General features: G+C 38.4%; 1 pseudogene; it reads right to left on the reverse strand.

Annotated features, from left to right (window-relative positions):
• LOC149177488 (VAN3-binding protein-like) overlaps positions 1 to 14,231 on the reverse strand; it is a 155,218-nt pseudogene extending 140,987 nt beyond the window's left edge.
• Positions 14,232 to 20,896: the final 6,665 nt, after the last annotated feature.

Here is a 20,896-nt window from a genome sequence, read left to right on the forward strand (position 1 = left end):
AAATACAAGCGCTCGACAATCTTTTCATATTTAACGAGTCTGAAAAGGGTTTAAAGAGGACTCTAGTATCGTCATAGTGACGAGTCCAATGTCGTCAGGGTTTAACGAGTCCGACATAGGTAAAACTCAGAGTCTTTTTCATGTTTAGAGAGTTTGAAAAAGACACGGAAAAGAAAACTCCAGGGGGGTCCTTTTTCGTAAATTTTTGTCCCTCATGCCCGAAAAAGTATAAAATAATACTCAAGAGAACTGCTTGACCATTACGATCAAGGAGTACTTTTCATAATTAGTGGCCTCGATTGGAAAAAGTAAAAAATTTATCAAAGACGCATCGTTTCATAACTAGTATCGAACCTAAAACAACAAAATTTTGGTGATCTTTTCATGTTTATATGGTCAAAAAAGAGCAGAAGGTGGACCGCCTTTTTAATTCCGTTTAATGAGTTAAAAGGGGAAAAACTTAGCAATCTTTTCATATTTTACGAGTCAGAAAAGAGTTTAAAGAACAACCAAGTGAAAGCATATGATCGGCCACAGAGATGGTGGCGATGGAATGAAAACAACCAAGGCTCATCTAACAGAATTTAGCGGATAAAAAGGGCGATCACGAGATGTAAAACGTGTATGGGTTCATTTTTACACAAGCTTGAACCATAGAGAACTCTACTTGGATTTGGTTTCATGTTTACACAAGCTTGAAATGAAAAACTATGCTTGTAATAAGTTCGCATGCCCCCAGCATAATGACTCAAATCGAGGTACATGCCCCCCAAGCTTCATTTCATTCAACAAGGTGGATGGAATGAAAGTTCACTTTCGAGATCTTGGAAAGACTCGACTTGGAAAGGGAGTTGTTTCATTTTTTTAATGAGGTTGACATAGGAAAAGAACTATCCTCATAACCCTTGTTTCATTTTTTAAACGAGGTTGACTCAAGATCAAGAACTTTCCTCATGACTCCTTTTTCATTTTTTAACGAGCTTGACACAAGACAAGGAACTATGCTCCAAACCCTTGATTCATTTTTTAACGAGCTTGACACAAGACAAGGAACTATGCTCACGACTCCTTGTTTCATTTTTTAACGAGCTTGACACAAGACAAGGAACTATGCTCTAAAACCCTTGATTCATATTTTAATGAGTTTGACACAAGACAAGGAACTATGCTCCATAATCCTTGTTTCATTTTTTAACGAGGTTGACATAGGAACAAACTATCCTTGAAACTCTCGGTTTCATTTTTTTAACGAGGTTGACACAGGAACAAACTATCCTCGACACACCCGTTTTCATTTTTTAAAGAGGTTGACACAGGAACAAACTATCCTCGAAACACCCGGTTTCATTTTTTAACGAGGTTGACACAGGAACAAACTATCCGCGAGACACCCAGTTTCATTTTTAACGAGGTTGACACAGGAACAAACTATCCTCGAAACCTGGTTTCATGTTTTAATGAGTTTGACACAGGAACAAACTATCCTCAAAACACCCAGTTTCATTTTTTAACGAGGTTTACACAGGAACAAACTATCCTTGAGACAACCAGTTTCATTTTTTAACGAGGTTGACACATGAACAAACTATCCTCGAAACCTGGTTTCATTTTTTAACAAGGTTGACATAGGAAAAAACTATCCTCGACCCACCCGGTTTCATTTTTTAATGAGGTTGATACAGGAAAAAACTATCCTCGAGATACCCAGTTTCATTTTTTAACGAGGTTGATATAGGAACAAACTATCCTCGAGACACCCAATTTCATTTTTTAACGAGGTTGACAGAGGAACAAACTATCCTCGAAACCCGGTTTCATTTTTTAACGAGGTTGACATAGGAAAAAACTATCCTCGACCCACCTGATTTCATTTTCTAACGAGGTTGATACAGGAAAAAAACTATCCTCGAGACACCCAGTTTCATTTTTTAACGAGGTTGATACAAGAACAAACTATCCTCAAGATTGGTCAGGAATCAGAAAACGACTGTACAACCTGATATGCAATTTCAAAGGGACTCAAAGGCATCATGCCATCAAATGAATCCACCTCAGAATCGAAAGGTACGATCTGAGGATCATCAAAAGTAACATTATTCGATGAAATCATATGAATATTTGCAATAGAAGGCAATACGTTTGGAGGAGGGAAGGAAAAAGTTCCCAACAAACCAGAATCTTTAATCAAACCTACGCCAACATCCTTGTAAGGGATAGTCGTTTTACCAATGTGCTGAACACTATCTGTAGAGGCTAGGTCGGACGAGAAATAAGTCAGCTGGTCTATTGTAACAATCTGTCCGTTATGAGGAAACTTTATAAGCCGAAAGACTGATGAAACAATAACAGTCATAGCATAAGACTAATTGCGACCCAAGAGAAGGTTGTAATCTAGAGGGGCATCAACCACTTCCACATCTAGATTTACAGTTTTTCCTTCGAACCCTATAGGTAAATCCTGCAAAATACCAAAATGATGGAACCCTCGACCATCAAAAGCCTTTAGAATTGTCGGAGACTGATTGAGTGTGGGAGAACCAAGCGATTTCCAACACTGGATCGACATAATACACGTAGAAGCCCCCTCATCAATCACAGTTCGAAAGCAAGGTCTATTTTTTACTAACACTGGAATCTGGAAAGCCATTTGATGAGGTAGGTGGGGTGTACTATTCTCTAAATCAAAGATTATTAGGTTTCAATCCTGAATATCAACGGCTCCTATAGCAGAAAATAGTAATTTACGTTGTGTTGGGCATGATTGCAGCACTTCCAAAGCCAAAATTGCTAAAGGGTAAATAGCTAAGTCTTCAACAATGTTATAATTCTGAGCAGTTCTCGCATGTGGATTGAAAGTTGATTTCCAAAATATACCTTTAGCAGGCGGTTTGATTACTAAGTCGCGGTTGGGTTTCTCGATCTGTAATGGATCAGAACTAGGAGGAGGTGTCGTTGATGTGTTTGAATTAGAAGATTTTGCTTCTTTACCATCAACGGGATTTTTACTACCATAATATTTTGATTGCGTCGCAATCCTAACATTAGACATCATCATAATGGGTTCTTCTGAGGCATTCGAGGAAGAAGCAACCATCTTACTATCTTGAGTAGGAGAAGGATCCTTCAAGATAGCAAGTGTTTGAGAACCTTTAACGAATTTTGAAACCTCTGCTCGATGTGGCATTCTTTATTAAAATGATCCTCGTCGCAAATGAAACAAGGATAGCGAGGTTTACGTGTTTCGTCAGTAGTGTTATCACTCAGGTTGTTCCCCAAAGTTGTAAGAAAGGGAATACGACTGAGGTAACCATAGACCAATCTTTTAGATGCAGGTTCTAGCCCATCTGCATCCGGAGAGGGCTCTCTCTTTATGATTTATCTTTGTTTTAAAGTGTGTTAAGCTAGTTATGAAGTACAAGGGTTTTGTTTCAAGTTTGGTTGGAAGGATTCAATAGAACAGTGAGGTAAAACGGAAAATTTTCAGTCCATTGGGCATGATGGAGTCAAAGAAGGATAGCTTCCTGGATTAGGTTTCTCAACAGAGGAGGTATCATAGAGTAAGGTACTCAAATATGGAACAACTTATAGGCTTAAATCAGATGGAATGGAGTCAATTGGGTGAAGGGCAGTTAAGAATCCTTCATCATATTTAACAGAGGGAAAATGGATGATTACTATTAAGGAGCAATTAAGAATTCATTGTTTATTCTAATTCTAAAGAAAACATAGAAAACAACAAAGATTGAAGACAGAGTGCAGTCAAGAAAATTTTGAATTATTCTTTTTCTTTATTATTGAGATCATGAAACATAGATGATATAATAAACATAGAAACTGTAAAACACAAGTTAGAAGGGACTTATTGATCCATAAGATGATTCAAGAATTCTGTAACATGGTCCTCAGCGTCAATTCCTCATTCAGTAAGTCAGACAAGAATCGTTCCAACAACCTTTTATTCTAGAAACCTTCAGTATTACAGTCAGAAACTATGAACACCCACCAAACTTTTCTTCAATTTAAGGTCTTCCCCTAATATCTTATCAACATCTTCCCATGCCTCCCTCTTATGGATGATAAAAGGGCCTAATTGGTTTTTTATTCTCAACTGAGCCTTTTTATTTGCATTGCAAAAGTGGGTTAAATTTGCATTGATAAGCTGCCTGAAATACTCCAGTGCAAATAGTATCATGGGCACATATTTGGGCAGCTTTAAAGGGCACAGTTCACAGCCATATATTTTGATTTCCATATGATTTTGGTAGAGGTACCAGTCACCTATCTTGTATTGTCTGGAAAGCTGTAAAATCTTCTTTATATCATCAGAGAGCCTAGGAGGAGGAGCTCCTATCAATAGAGTGGAGGTTGGATGCACAAACAAGTTAATGAATTCACAATAGGTATAAGGGGATTCACAAACATTGTGGAAGATTGAGGTCCAAAAGATCACAGACCTCCGCTCTCCTTTGGAATCCAATTTCCTGATGGGAAATGAAAAGTTGTTTGGCTGATAATATAGCAGAAGGTGGTATATGAATGAGGTGTACTTGAAGACTCCTTCTCTATCCAGATTTATGAATTTCTCATTGATTTTGTTGGCAATGAAAGAGGCATAATCATATTTGACGGGGGGGGGGGTTGTCCTGGAGTAAACATTGACAACATAACTAAGATGGTCGCATCAACAAATTCACTGGTTTTGAATCCCAAGATAAAGGATATCATTTCAAGAATAACTCTGCCTGTTTCAGTGAACCAGGAATGCATATAGGGAGGTGGGCCTTGGGGCTGGCAATATGGTTTCATGAATAATTGAGCAATCTGGGTTATTTTTGAATTGGGCAATTGAGAACCTTTCTCAAGCAAAAATCCCATGGAAAGAGGAGCAAGGGGCTGAGTGGGATGGAATTGTAACATCTCATTGATAGATTCAACAGTTATGTAAAAGAGAACAGTTTGGGATGGGGTCATAACTGCTTTACTGACAGGGTCATAGTTGGCACAGCAATGGTGAATAATATCTGGCAACACATTGACAGAGGGAAGGTAATACCCGGGAAGATTAGATTCCCATATTCCATAGATATCAAAGTTGCTCAGATGACTATTCCTAATTCGGAAAAATGCCTGGAGATGGTTCATATCACAAGACAACTCTTTTATTTGAAAATCTCCGTCAGCCAAGGGTAACCAATCCAGGTCTTTATGAGGTGCATTGAGGGGCACGACATTCAGGGCTACGGGAGCATCCATGTTTGGTTCTTGTGTTTTCAAACTGGAGGTCGGGCTTCTGTAGGAAAATGGGAAAAACAGCAGTTCTGGGTGTCTTTCTCTGAGAGCTACGGACCGAATTTACTGGAATTTGGCTTTGTTGGGTAAAATTGACCGAGGAAAAATGAAATTACAGGTTCGGGAGGCAAGTTTGGTAAATACATGTGTTCAGAAGGAAAAACAATGCAAGTTGCAGGTTGACCGACGAGCTGCAGAGCACGACGTTGAAATTTGTTGGCTAGGTGGTGGACTGGACGCTCAAGCAATCAACCAGACGTGTTTTGCATGTAAACAGTTCACAGAGAAAATGAATGAAAATGACATTTTTCCCGACGATTTAACAAAATTTGGCTTTGGCAGGTGATTTTGGCATTAATTAGTGGTATGACATCATCGGGATGGGACGTCCTGTTGTTTAGCGCAAGAGTGGTAAGTGGTTTCCTCCCACACAACTTATGGGATCAAGCAGTTTCGGGCGGGGAGGCAGCGAGCGAGGCGGGAGGTCGACACGCGTCTTGGGTACGGGTGCAATACCACCCTTTCCCTGGGCGGTAAACTTCGGCGGCGGAGGGGGTCGCGATATAGATCTCAGCTGTCGGATGCGAGGGCCGAGATCTGACGGTTGGCGGTCAATGGAGGTGGAGGGGGGTTAATGTGCGGGGGGGCCGCTCGTATTAACGTTACATTAACGATATCGGGCGCGATTTTATTGGTTATCAGGGTTGTGGTTTAAGTTATTAATTAACCAGATGTTAATTAATTCTTGCAGGCATGGCGGGTTAGGTTATTTAAAGGTTTCAAAATAAACCTTTAAATCTCAATAAGTGGATATATGGTTGTATATTAACCGAGGGTAGGAATATTAGAATATAGGGATTTTAATATATTAATAATATAGGAATGGGCAACTTATACAAGGGATTTATATAATAAATGTTAGTTTTTTAACATGAAACCTTTTTTGCAAGTAAATGGGCGCTAAGTATAATGTTGGAAAACTTAGGCGAAAAGGGAAAATAGGGATTTACACAAGAAATGTGGCTCTTTGCCTAAAGTAAGAATGTGGTTTTACTTAGGCTTTTTATGAAATGAGATGGAGTGATTTAGTTATATTAAACAGATCTTAATATCCTTAGGGGGAGATTAGTAAGTGATTGGGGAGAAGTGTGAAGGGAAGTTAGTCATGCCTCACTTGAGTTGTACTTGTGATAATAGTAAGATGAACCTTTTGAGAGACAAAATCAATCATAATTTTCTTTCTGCAACATCAAAACTGCCTACCCAGCCTACTGTGCCTAACATTTTTTCTTCTTTTTCTTTGGGTGCACTTGGACTGGCAAACCCTCATAAATTTTCTTTTCTTTGCATGATAAGCCTATCTAAGTCTGCACTTATTTCTTCCAAGGGCTCAGATTTAGCAGTTGAGCTCCTTTGTTTCTCTACCTATCTATTTATCTGCCAAGTTTAAACAGTTTGGACAGAGTTTTATTCTCTATTTCTAAAACAGGAAATTGAAACATGAACTAGCCAAGATTAATATGTTTGGCCATTCATCATCAGTGGCATAAATCAACAAGCTGCACACCATCAGATTATTGCAAAAATAGAATAGTAGTGGCGTTTTGGACTTGCACACTTTCCTGGTCTATTTGATTTGGGGTTCATTTCTTTCATCTTTTGACCATTTCATTCTTTTTTGCCCTTTGATCTTTCTTTTAGGGCATACCCTCTTTACATTTTTTAAATTTTCTGATTTTTTGACAATATGGAAAACCTTTGCAATAAGAAAAGGTATGTATATATTGCAGAGCTAATCAAGTCAATCATGAAATATGACACCTATTGGTATAGGAGCATAACAAGTAGATTCATTTTTATCCGTTTTATCTTTTGAATTTTTTTTTTTCCTTCTTCCCTTTCTCTTTACTACCGGATTTGGTTGTAGATGATTCTACGACATGGACGTTGGCAGAAATTTCAGCGGAAGAATCTCCTTTTAGGGAATCAGGTAAAGTTATTATAGGAGAAGAATTATTTGAAGATTTCTTCTTGCTTTTAGTACTAACTGAACCAATCATACCATCAAAGGCATGAGACCCTGAAGGAGCTGTAGTTGTTTGACCGTGTTTTGGAAGATCAAGGATTTTTTCATGTAAAGTACCTGACTGCATATAGACAAGGTCAAGGTATTGAGCCTGAGAAATGACTTTCTCTTCAGTGACAACTCCTCCCTTAGCTACATCTTCAGTGATTTTAGGTAACATTGATTTAATGAACCATTTCACTAAAATTTGATCCGGAATGAAAACTTTCACTAAATGCCTTCTACGTCACCATTCATGAATATGATCAGAAATATATGTGGACGTGGATTTTTTTAGTGAAGTTAATAGTTTTGTGCCATTGTCGTATCTGACAGGCAACTGAAAATGAGTTAAGAAAGCAGTGGCTAACTAATTGAAATTATAAAAAGAGGCTCATGGTAACTCAATGTACCATTTGGCGGCAAGACTAGTAAGAGTTCGTTGAAAAAGATGTAATCGAATTGAATCATCAATGATTGAATTAGATGCACACCGGAGGTGATAAGTCATAACGTGATTTGACAGATCCTCTCCTAACTTACCCTCGAATTTTGGGATATCACTGGGAAACTTACTAGGCATTGGCAGCCAATACAAAAGATAGCATATCGGATCGTTCATAAGGCGCGACAAATCAGGTAAATCCAAGGTTGCAATAAATGGTAACTTACAGTTAGGGTCACGAAAACCTTGAGTAATGAGACCAGTTCCAGGAGGAGGATATCCAGGATAACCTGGAATCGGATTTGCATTAAGAATGTTATAACCTCCTGGAAAACCAGGATTAACTGGACCCAACTGAGGTTGTTGAGGCTATTGATAAGTATAGCTAGGATACAATTGATAATGATAAACTGGGTTTTTTACAGTAGGACCGGATTGATATTGTCCTTGGTACGGTTGATAGGTGAATTGCGGTTGACTTGTAGCAATCGTACTTGGACCATCTTGTCCTACAGGCATCTGGACCGAAGTCTAAACTGTAGGTCCTGACTGTGGCACAGGGACTTGAGGAGTTTGCACTGATGTAGGAATAGTGGAAATTGGAGCTACAGATACTCCAGAAACAGGTGTGGTAGGTTGAACAGAAGTTGTAGTAGTTGCAGCAGTTTGAGGCGAAGTCTAAGGTGTACTAGGCCCAGGCTATTGAACTAAACCAGGTGTAGGGGTTTGAACAGTAGGTTGGACAGGTTGCTGGATTGGACCAGAAACCAAAGGCTATCCAGGTTGATTAGGTAACTGTACATTAGGTTGCATAGTCTGTTGAGTTTGAGACGGATCCCACACCATGTTCATTCTGGAGTATGGACCCATAAAAGGTTGTGCATATGGAGGACCATAACCTGGTTGAACGTAGGGCTGATAATTAAGTGGTACATTTCCATCTCCTTGTAAAAATGATTGACTAGAAGGTGGTTGGAAACCTTGAGTTGGGTACTGACCTTGAGGTTGATAACCTTGAGGCACGTACTGATTCTGGGGTTGATAAGCATCTTGAGGAGTATACTGAGTCTGGGATTGACCTTGGGGTATGTAATATCCTTGAGGTTTCCCCCCAGGCGGTAACTGACTACCATGAGGTTGCCCCCGAGGTGGTAACTAACTACCTTGAGCTTGCCCCCAGGCGGTAACTGACTACCATGAGGTTGCCCCCAAGGTGGTAACTGACTACCTTGAGCTTGCCCCCCAGGTGGTAACTGACTACCTTGAGGTTGCCCCCCAGGCGGTAACTGACTACCTTGAGGTTGAGGATTTGGAATACTACCAGACATCGTAAGAATCTGCTTTGCATTCAACGTTTGAGTTCCATTACTACCAGGTGATAACTGATGTTCAGTGGGTCGAGGAGTTGCTCCTGAAAAAGTACCAGTGAGTGACTAGTACCCCGAAGGAATAGAAGGACCGCCATATAAAAAAGTTTCTGGTGATTGGGAAAACATAGATGATTGTCTTGACATGGTCGATGAAGGATAATAACCTCTTGGTGTAGGATGAAAATAATCACATGTAAACAAAGAAAATTTCAATAAAATCACCTAAAGTCTCTAAAGAAACAAACAATTGAATCACATGCCTAAAAAATCTAAGAGTTCAAACCATGCACAAACAGTAACTTCTCGTACTAAAAACACTAGTTGGTGATGAAATCCAACTTAGTAGAATTTTAATACAGAAAGGGCGGTTGGAACAATTACCCCGACAACCTCCTTAATGAAACAAACTGGCACAAGTTTCTTTACAAAACCATCTCGAGTGAAGAGAACCCCCTAGAGATTCTAAGTGAGTCTAGTCGACGACTGATCGAGGTACATTGAGATCCTTCCTTCACTGTCACCTTAGGAAATAATCTTAAGTTTGTGGACACTAAGGTTACCAACAACAACAAATACAACTGGGGGAACAGTCTACGATCCGATCTACGCACAAGGGCAGAGTAACAAAGCTCAATCCCCTTGAAGGCTCCTCGACATGTTCAATCTGAGGTTTACCAACAAGTGACCCTAGGCTCCTCAACAATGGTTAATCTGAGGTTTACCGTTTATAATACGTGCAAATCTTCTATCTTTCCCAATGAAACAGAATTGATTGTCTCAAAGGTTCGGACATGATCTCGTGATTGACTCCTTTAAGAGAAGCTTCCCAAAATGTATCAATTACAATTGGATTTATTTCCTATCACAAGATGTATCTACTTGTTTGTTTTAACTATCTTGGAGAGTTAATTACTCCCTACTCCAAGATACTAGCCTAAGCTATATTGGTGATAAGAGCCCTAGAAATAGAAAAGATTACTAGATCAATTTTAATTAAGCGTTGCTTTTATGGGTTTTTCTTTAAGTCAATAGGTATGGAAATGAAACTTTGATGGTGTGAAGACTCGACTCCAAAAACACTAAAAAATGCACCTAAAATGATAAGCAATTCGTTTTTCTTTCAATGAAATTCTAGCTAAAAGAAATAGTTTGAGAATGCAATTCTTTAAAAAACAATTCTTTCTTTCTACATGGAAATGGAAAAAAAATATTTTTGTCTTTTTCAATAAGAACTCAAATGAGACTAATAATTAATGCTTACAATAAATCCCTTTCCCTTTTCAAAAACTCGAAACTACAAAAAACAATTTGCTTCAAAAGAGATCTACAAATTCTAGAAAAACACTCAAAACTACAAAAATTAATTTTGAGATCTAAAAACTTTAAAAATCTAATTGAATAAAAGCTTCAATTCTTTTTTAGGACATTTTTCTTAGTTTTTCAGTAACCAAGGATTCATTTGTTCAGAATAACAAACCAATCAAAAAACATCCAGATATGTTTTCTTTTGTAAAAATGAAATTGAAAACTTATAACAAAGTTTTTTCAAAGATTTGCAAGGAGAAAACTAAATCTATTTCTCACAAAGGATAGATTTCACAACCAAGTCAGACTCATCAAGAAGACAAAAAGACACCAGGGTGATCTAAAGTTTCTCAAGATTTTGATCTTTGAGTCACTACAGAGACAAAGTGAAAACCACTCCAAGCATGAAAAACTTTTAGAAAATCATCCAAAACAAAAATACTATCGGAACTCACTCACAAGAGATTTTTGACAGGAAAAATAAAGATCTGGGTAGACACTAAAAATCCTAAATGAAACCTAAACTTAACTGGAAGAAGATATTTGTTTTTCAAAAAAATATACAGGGTCCACAGGCTCCAGAAGTAACAGGTGCAGTTACGCTCTGTTTACCAAAGGAAAAGTGCGGAGATGCCCGCACTGTCTGTAAAGAGAAAGTGCAGTCCCCTGAAAACTTTGAAAAAAAAAAACAAAAAATAATCCAGATTCTAAAAACTACCCAAGCCAGTATACATCAATCAAAAACCAGAAACGAAAACAATTTTCTCAAGTCAAAACAAAGGAAATCAAAAACCAAATTCATTCCCCAGCGGATTTTCCAATTTGTTGGCCGGATAAATTGAGCTTGCGCACAAGGCCGATCTCCCTAGTATCAGAAGATATTCTAGCAACAAACAGACAAACAAATCTATCTTTCTCTAGACATATGCGATTTATAAATAAATACTACAAAGGTGTTAAGATCCTACCTTAGATCCAATGCTTGTTCGTAGTAGTCATCCTTCAATCATTCGAAAGAGTTAACCTCCAATCATTTGAAAGAGTTACCTTTAAATACATGCAATCACAAACAATCAAACATTAAATAACACCTGCATAGCAAATATTATAAATAATGCCTATTATGGTGATCAAGAAATCCATAAAATAAACCATGAATCAACAGCTTATTGAGAAAAACAAATTTATTTGTATTAACTTTGAAGTAGAAGAACCTTACAACCTTTTTAGCCTTGATGTTGAACAAGCTCTTCCTGGGGTCCGAAACAGGAATTTCCTTTACTTTGACAAGCCTTGCACTCCTCCAAATGAGATCTTAGAGGTATGTAATCTCTCCTCATAAAAACTCAACTAAAGAAGACTAAGTTCCAGCAGCATTTCACCTCAAAAATATTCAGCTTCTAACCTCCCCAGTAACTAGCCCAATGCTTCTTTTTATAGTGCAGAGGAGGAGGTTATAGGTCCACCTATGAAGGGATAGAATCCTCCTTCAAAGGGATAAGCTCCTCACATCAAGGGGTTAGCTCCTTAAGGTATGGGATGCATGAACCTTAAGAGAGCGAACTTGCCACCTCAAGATTCCTTCCAAAAGCTTCTAGAAATGACTGAAAGTGAGTTTTTCAAAATATACTCGCACCTTTTTAACTTTTGCAGGGGTCCGCACCTTTAACACAGAGCGAGTGTGGTCAGGTGCGCAGGAGACTTGACCATTAGGTGCGGGACCGTCGGTAATACAAAGAGAAAGTGCGGAACCATAGTTTTAAAGACTTTTGAGGGCTTTTCTCTTACTTTCAAGGCTCGATATGAGGAACTGATGCTTCAGACTTGCAGAGGGGGAAAGTATGAGTGGTAATGAACTCACACAGGTAGCAGAATGTCAAGGTGACAATTTTTAATGCAACAAAACATTGGATCTATATCACTACATGGACAAGGCGGTGAAGTTGAATATTGATCTCAATATCCTTGCACAAGGCCGATGTCATTAGTAGCATTTTGCTCTGCTATAAATGTATATTTCGTAGATGAATTTTACTACAGTTTTTGTAGTGCCCTTGGTTTTTGCAGTGCCCTTGAATATCCATGCTAAGAGCCAATAATCAGTGGTCCCTTGCTGAGAGCTAATAATCTAGTGTATCCTGATTTGTGCAGTAGAGATTACAAAAATGAATGACCCCAACAATATATAGAATGAACAATTTTCTGGAAAGTGATTGCTTGGAAGTTGAGTACAACAACGAGATGTTAAATTGAAGGAAAGAAATTGTACTTCAAATTTACGACTTTTACTATATACATTGATTGAATAATTGTTGAAATTACTCTCACTCTTTTACTATATACATTGACTGAATAATTGGTGAAATTTGAAATTTGAAAATACATTTCACTGTGTTTGTTTTTACATTGATTGAATAATTTCTTAAATTTGAAATTTGAAAATACCTTTCACTTGTGTTGGTTTTTTGGTTTTTGTTTTTCCAACGCTATTGAGCTTGCTCTAAACGTTATTAAGCTTGCTCTGAACACTATTGACCATTTTGGGACTTCTAATTTGTACCTTGCAGGTAATTTGTACCTTACTATTCAGAGAGAATTAGGGTTCTAATGCTCAGGGAGATTTGGGTTTCTACTGCTATGGCATACATAATAGTATTCTTAGTATTCTTTTCATCCGACAGAGGAGGAAATGGGCTTTTTGAACTTTCGGGACTTCTAATTTTTACCTTGCAGGTAATTTGTACTTTACTATTTAGAGAGAATTGGGGTTCTACTGCTAAGCGAGATTTGGGGTTCTACTGCTATGGCATACATAATAGTATTATTTTCATCCGACAGAGGAGGAAATGCACTTTGAAAACGTTAAGTAAGTATAGTAGCTTAGCTTCATTTCTAGATTGGGTTTTGAGTTTTAATTCATTCCATTCGAAAATAAAAAAACATTGCAACAAATATAAAAACGTGAATCATTAACAAGTATTACCGACTAAATGTACCTGTGTACTGTACTTGCAGCACTTGCAACAATGAGCTCTCTTTGATTATTGCATGTCTACCTTTGTGTATTGTACTTGCAGCACTAGCAACGATGAGCTCTCTCTGATTGTTGCATGTCTGTACAAGCACATACCAACATAACTGCTACAAATGCCAACGAACCTATCCTCTACAAGGGTCGAGGTTTACAAGCGAGGGAAAGCGCCTCCCCTTCGTGGAAATACATAGTAGGGAAAGATGGCCGGCTCATTCTCCACCGCAGGCAGGATGAGGATTTCTTTCTTCTATACCTATCCACTCACAGATGAACCAACGTCTTTGCAGTGGCAAGTGGCTAGAGTTGTTGGCTTTGCGGTGGCAACCAGAGGTGGCAGATGGCTAGCTTTTCTTTATTCCCATGCACTCTACCATGAGCCATCCAAACTTTGCTTAAAATTCACAAAGCTGAGCCACCGAAACTTTGCTTAAAATTCACAAAGCTAAATAGCAAGTAAATCCAGACTTTGGTTAAAACCTTTTTCTGGATCTGGAAATTCAACAACCCGGAAATAAGACCTCCAATATAAAACTTTGGATAAAAGAAAAAAAAATCAAAGCTCGAAAATAAAACTTTTGATAAAAGTGAAAAACAGCAGTTAAATGCTCTAATCAACTCAAATTAATAAAGAGTCAACGCTGATGCGAATGCTATAGTCCTTGCCATGTCGAAGGCAAGGACTAACAATAATATTAACACTATCACCTTACCATTAGGAGCCATTCTAGGATATGAATGTCAAATTTTGAATAATTTCTCAAGCTAGACGAGGACATCGTCGCCATTGGAGGAGCAATCAAATTATACATCGTTTTTTTATATTTTTATAACATATGTTATATTTATTAATGACACCTTCATGTGAGGCAAATAAATCCACTTAGTTGCCTAAATTCAAAAGTGTTGAATATAAATCGACTTGGTTTATATTTACATGTTACAATGGATTATGAGGCGTATGTACACTTGACCCCCTTGAATGCGCACATAAAGTTATAAGGTCGATTGACTTATGATAGAAAAGTTTCAAGGTGGTGAAAATTTTATTTATTGATTAAATTCATAAATTTGAGTGAGTTAATGAATAGAAGGTTTCGATTGATCTTGGTGGAACAGAGAGCGCAACGACTGGAACTGATTCTGGAAAACCCTGATCGAGCGATAGCCATGGCGTTCCCTCCTCAGCACCAGGAGACACAACCAGGCTTAGAGCACTTGATGGAGCCGAGGCCCGTATCAGTGGCTCCGCATTACAAACCTGCAGAAACACTGAAAGGAAAAGTGGCTGTGGTGACGGGCGGGGATTCGGGCATTAGGAGAGTGGTGTGTTACCATTTTGCTTTGGAGGGCGCCACAGTTGCCTTCGTCTACCTTTCACCCGCCGAAGAAGTAGACGCAGAAGAAACTCTGCAGAAACTCAGAGAATACAAGACTGCCGATGCCAAAGGCCCCATGAAAATCCCAGTTGCAGATTTGGGATACGACGAGGCTTGCAAGAAGAACGGTAGCCTGGACCAGCTGCCATACGGTAGAAGTTCCGATAAGCCGCCGCTGGATTGGCCTTCCAAACTGAAGATTGCGTTCGGCGCAGCTCAGGGCCCGGCATTTCTGCACGAAATTTCACCTGTTCAGATCGCAAGCGAACTGTTTGACGAAAGGCTTAAACGAGATGTCAAGAAAATTTTGCTTGCGGAGGAAAACTCTCCTCCCTACGCGCGACAAGTGTTTGACGAAATACCCCTGGCAAATACAGCACTCCTCCACATGCAGCAGCAGTATTGCCAGGATCTGGAGCTGGCTCTACAGTCCCGCAATCTCACTGTTTCAACCTCGACTCCTCATTCAGGCAGCCGAGATCCTATTCATCTCCAGCAAGTGAATTTTCAGATTCAAATAATTCTTTTGACAGGAAAAACCCTGCTCCTTGGGGTCCAGCCGTCTTTCACAGTGCGCCATCTCTTAAAGATACTTGAACAGAGGCTGGGGATCCCTTCCTCCCTTCTGCGACTCCTCTTTGCAGGTAAGCAGCTTGATAACAATATGCCTCTTTCTTTTTATAATATTGAAAGAAATGCCACAATGATCCTATCACTTCGACTAAGGGGAGGTGCAGCTGGGCAAACCTCTGCCTCCAAAGGTTTTTCCTACAAAGATGCAGTACATGCACAGCCTGCCAAGAAGTCTACGCAATCTGCCGAGGCTCCCAAGCCTTTCTTGGTGGACAAAATGGAGGAAACCCCTGCCATTGAAATCTCTCATCCATCTCTGGATGATAATTACCAGACATTTGCAGAAACAGCCCTCATCTGCAGATTTAATGGCCTATGGCCCCGCACGGCTGATCTATACCAGTGGATCCATTCCAATTGGACCAACAATTGCAAAGTCTTCCTCTGCTCGAAAGGCTTCTTTATTGTAGCCTTAGCCTTCAACGAAGATTACCAGAAAGCCTTAACGGGAGGCCCCTGGTTCTGGGGATCAGCCGGACTCTTCCTCTCCCCCTGGTTCCCAGACTTTGACCCCTCCACTGCGATCATCACCAAACTTCCTATCTGGGTCAGGCTTCCAAATCTCCCTGCGCATCTATGGCATTTTGCTGTCTTTCAAGGAATCGGGGACACTCTAGGCCGCTTCCTGGCTACAGATACCTCAAGAGCGGAGAAAGGATTATACACCTTTGGCAGAATTTGTGCAGAAATAGACATTAGTAAAGGGTTGCCAGATCAGATCATCCTCAAAGTCGGGGACTTCCATTGGACGCAAACTTTGGACTATGAGAACACAGCCTTCAGGTGTCGCCATTGCCATCAGACGGGGCATCTCCAGAACTCATGTGCATCGTTCTTGGACAAAAAGAAGAATATCAATCGCAAATCCAAATCCAAGAGTTGGAAACCTTGTGATATACCCCCTATGGATGACATCGAGTCCTCTAGCTCTGATGAGGAGGACATTGAAGTGGAAGAGGAGAACTTGGAGATACCGAAGGACGCGCCCTCAGCCTGCGCCGAGGTTCATTCTGCGCCTCTGTTCTCGCAGAAACGTTCACATGCGTCTTCGCCATCTGATTCAGACAAGGAGTCTCCTCCTTTAGCACAGAACAATCTGCAAGTAGTTTCGGTCCAGCCAGATCAAAATGGTTGGGTCAAAGTCAGCAAAAAGAAAGGTAAAAAATGTAGATTGGAAGATTCTGCCCATGCTGGGTAGACTCCCTAGATCAGCTCGTTCCTTTTGTTTATGCCGTGGTTGCTCTTTGGGACCGAGGTTGATATCATATCATTTCCGGCTCCCTTGCTCTTTAGCTTCGCTTCTCTAGAAGCTCTGATTGTACCATATTTCTTTTATTAATAGAATTAGTTTTTATCGAGAAAAAAAAAATGAATAGAAGTTTCGTATTTATTTTTAAATAAAAAGTGATTTAAAATTATTAAAATTTATTAAAATGATATACTAAGTTATATATATATATATATATATATATATATATATATATATATATATATATATATATATATATATATATATATATATATATATATATATATATATATATATATATATATATATATATATATCTATTAAAATTGGGATAAAGAGATGTTGGTGCCATAAAGATGATAAATTTCTAGAATCTATGATGTTTTTGAAATAGTTTAACATTATGTTTCATTAAAAAATTCTTAATAATAATAATATAATTGTTAATGTTATAGACAAATCAAACACCGTGTTGATGTATAAGAACCCTATGATACATACATAAAAATCCAAGGGAATATAAATCTTAGGATTTTTAGTATTAATCTCTTGGGTTTATTATCCCTTGGATTAATATTATTCCCTTGGGTTTATAATCCCTTGGGGTTTTAGTATTAACCCCTTAGGTTTATTATTCCCTGGGTTTATAATATCAATTCCTTGGGTTTATTAATCGAAGGTCTCATGTTCCCAGGGTATAATATTATTCATAGGGTTTGTAATTAATATTAATCTCTAAAGTTTAATATTATTCCCTATGGTTTATAATTCTTTGGGTTTTTCGTTTGAAACCTAAGGGGTTATAAACCCAAAAGAATAATATTAAAACCAAGGAATTAATATTATAAACCCAATGTATATAAACCCTAAGATAAATATTTATCTTAGGGTTTATATACCTTGGGTTTATAATATTAGTCCCTTGGGTTTAATATTATTCCCTTAGGTTCATAATCCCTTGGGGTTTTAGTATTAATCCATTGGGTTTATTATTCCTTTAGGTTTATAATATCAATCCCTTGGGTTTATAATATCAATCATGGTTAACCATGGTCAATCATAGCCAATCATAGTCAACCATGGTTAATCATAGCCAATGATGGTCAACCATGGTCGAATGTTGCATTGTGACAATGATTGTCTCAATATGGAAATCAACCATGGTCAACGATTGTCCAATGTCACATTGTGACGAATATTGTCTCGATATGAAAATCAATAATAGTCAAGCATGGTCAATCATGGTCCAACGTGACATTGTGACAAGGATTGTCTCAATATGGAAATAAACCATGGTCAACCATGGTTAACCATGTATATTTTAGGGTTTATATACCTTGGGTTTATAATTTTTATCCCTTGGTTTTATAATATTAATCTCTTGGATTTATTAATCTAAGGGTTCATATTCTTAGGGTTTAATATTATTCCCTTAGGTTTATAATCCCTTGGGTTTTTAGTATTAATCCTTTGGGTTTATAATATCAATCATGGTTGATCATGTTTTATAACTTCAATCATGGTCAACCATGGTCCAACGCCGCATTGTGATAAATATTCTCTCAATATAATAATCAACCATGGTCCAATGTCACATATGAAAAACAACGGTGGCCCAACGTTGACCTTAAGGATAAAGATTCTCTTAATATGAAGCCTACTAAAGTTGCATTGTGACAAGGATTGTCTCAAAATGAAAATCAACAATGATCAACCATGTTCCAATGTCACATTGTGTCAAAGAATGTCTCAATATGTAAATCAACCATGGAAACCCTGGTCACATTGTGCCAAAAATTATCTCTTGGTCCAACGTCACATTGTGACAATGATGTTCAACCATGGTCCAACTATTATGGTTCATCCCTAGGACAAATATGAAAAAATCCATTAATCCTAAAGAATAAATAGAAAATATGCATCAGGGTCCCGAGTTAGCGATTAAGAATTAGTTATTGAATTAATAAAAATAATATTTATTAATTATTAGTTATAGACTAGATGTTATAGTCGTTATATGAAATAATATATTTATTTATAAATGAAATAGAGACCAGAAGAAGAACAAAACCATAAGGGAGATTAAAACATATCATGATTAAATAATTGATTGATGATTAAATTATTAATTATTTAATTAATAACTAAATATTTAAAAATTAATAATTTATTAATAATAATAATAATAATATGAATTAATAATTAATAATTAAAAAATTTATAATCATTTCAACATTATTATTGTTATTAATAAATTTTATGTTATTAAGATTATTATTATTTATTAATATTATCATTATTATCCAATAGATATTATTATTAAATATTTAATTTATATTACATAATTTAAAATTAAATTGAACGACAATTGGAGACGATGGCGAGGGTTTACGCGAGGGTTTTTGCGGCAGAGCTCTGCGGAGGTGCTAGCTCGTGCAACAATGGAGGAGGCGGAAGGGTCAAACGTAGTCCCTGCCAAAGGAATGGAGGAGCTATGAAATTTCTTGCAGGCCAGAATTCAGATCTGCAGTTCTGCGACGCAGATCATGAAAACCAGTGGTCCAAGCAACCGCCATCGAGTCCTGATCAGGCACCATTCCCCTTGATCTGAGGCCTGGTGCATAGATCCAGCCTAAGGCACATCCCTACAGCCAGCCGGTTGACAGATCGACCTCTATTTTGGTCAGATCTAGAAAGTTTTTTTCGGGGAGATCGAAATCTTGGAGCAGCAGACAGTGCAGTATATGGGATCGATGTCGATGCCCTGAAAACGGAACTCCGCTTCCAAAAACGTGCCATCAATCTGATGGATCTCCAGATGAGAGATAGATTTAACAGGTGGCCCGATCTGGGAAACGGATCATCAGATGGTGCCAAACTTGGTAGATTCGGGGTGGATCTACCATATCTGGCCAGATCTAGGCAGAAGCAAAATGAAATTTCGCTAGATCCATAATACAAACCCGAAAATCGGGATCTGATCAAGGCAGACATAGCGGATCTGAAACAAATCTTCATCAGATCAACAGAAGGCAGACACGTTTGTGTGCAGATCTGGGAACGGATGAGTGTTTTGGAGCTAAAAAAAGAGATCCAGGACAAACTGGGAATTCCAGTTGCATTTCAAATCCTAATATTTTCTGGGATATGTCTGCACGATCAACACACACTCCAGCATTACAAAGTTGCAAAGGACTCAACTACTATACTCAATCACCGATTGCGAGGTGGATTTAAGGGATCTACCTCAAGACCTACAGGCACCTATCGCGATGCAGCCAAAGGGAAAGAACCTCCAAAGGGGAAAGAATCCACAGCTGTTAATACACCTCCAGGGCAGTATATCGTGGATCAAGTGCCAGAGAGTCCCTCCATCTTGCTGGATACTCCAGAGGTAAAGTGCATATTCTCAGATCTACAAAAAAATGCTCTTATTTGTAGATTTAACGGTTTCTGGCCTAGAACGGATGCTTTGTACCAATGGATTCACACGGTCTGGACAAAAAACTGCCAGATCCACCTATGCTCGAAGGGTTTCTTCATAGTAATCTTCCTCGTAGAAGGAGAAAGGGAAAAAATTCTCAATGAAGGACCATGGTTCTGGGGCAGTGCGGGATTGTTTGTTACCCAATGGTTCTCGGAGTTTGATGCCAATACTATTGTGGTATCAAGGATGCCAGTATGGGTAAGGTTGCATAACCTTCCGATACACTTTTGGCACTACAAGACCTTATCAGCCATAGGGAATACCCTTGGAAGAATGTTAAAGATTGATTCAGAGAGACACTTAAAAGGAATCTTTACTTTTGCTAGGATATGTGTCGAGGTAGATCTTAGCCAAGGATTACCGGAAAGCATCATTCTGAACTTTAACAATTCTCAGTGGAAACAACTTTGGACTATGAGAATACAGCATTCAGATGCAGGGGATGTCAACAAACAGGCCATTTGTTCAATGCATGCAAAAGCCTCAGCAAGATCAAGCCACAACAAAGGAAACCCAAAGGATGGCAGAACATAGATGATGTCGTAAAGAAGAGAGCCGCGGAAAAGAAAGCCCCTTCGGTAACAGAAGACGAAGAAACAGAAGCAGAAGAGGATGATACCACCATAGAGGAAGTTGAAATAGA

This window comes from Pinus tabuliformis, chromosome 4_1, assembly GCF_031772625.1.
Source record: "Pinus tabuliformis cultivar Carrire ecotype Pingquan chromosome 4_1, CPIR1, whole genome shotgun sequence".
NCBI classification, from domain to species: domain Eukaryota; kingdom Viridiplantae; phylum Streptophyta; class Pinopsida; order Pinales; family Pinaceae; genus Pinus; species Pinus tabuliformis.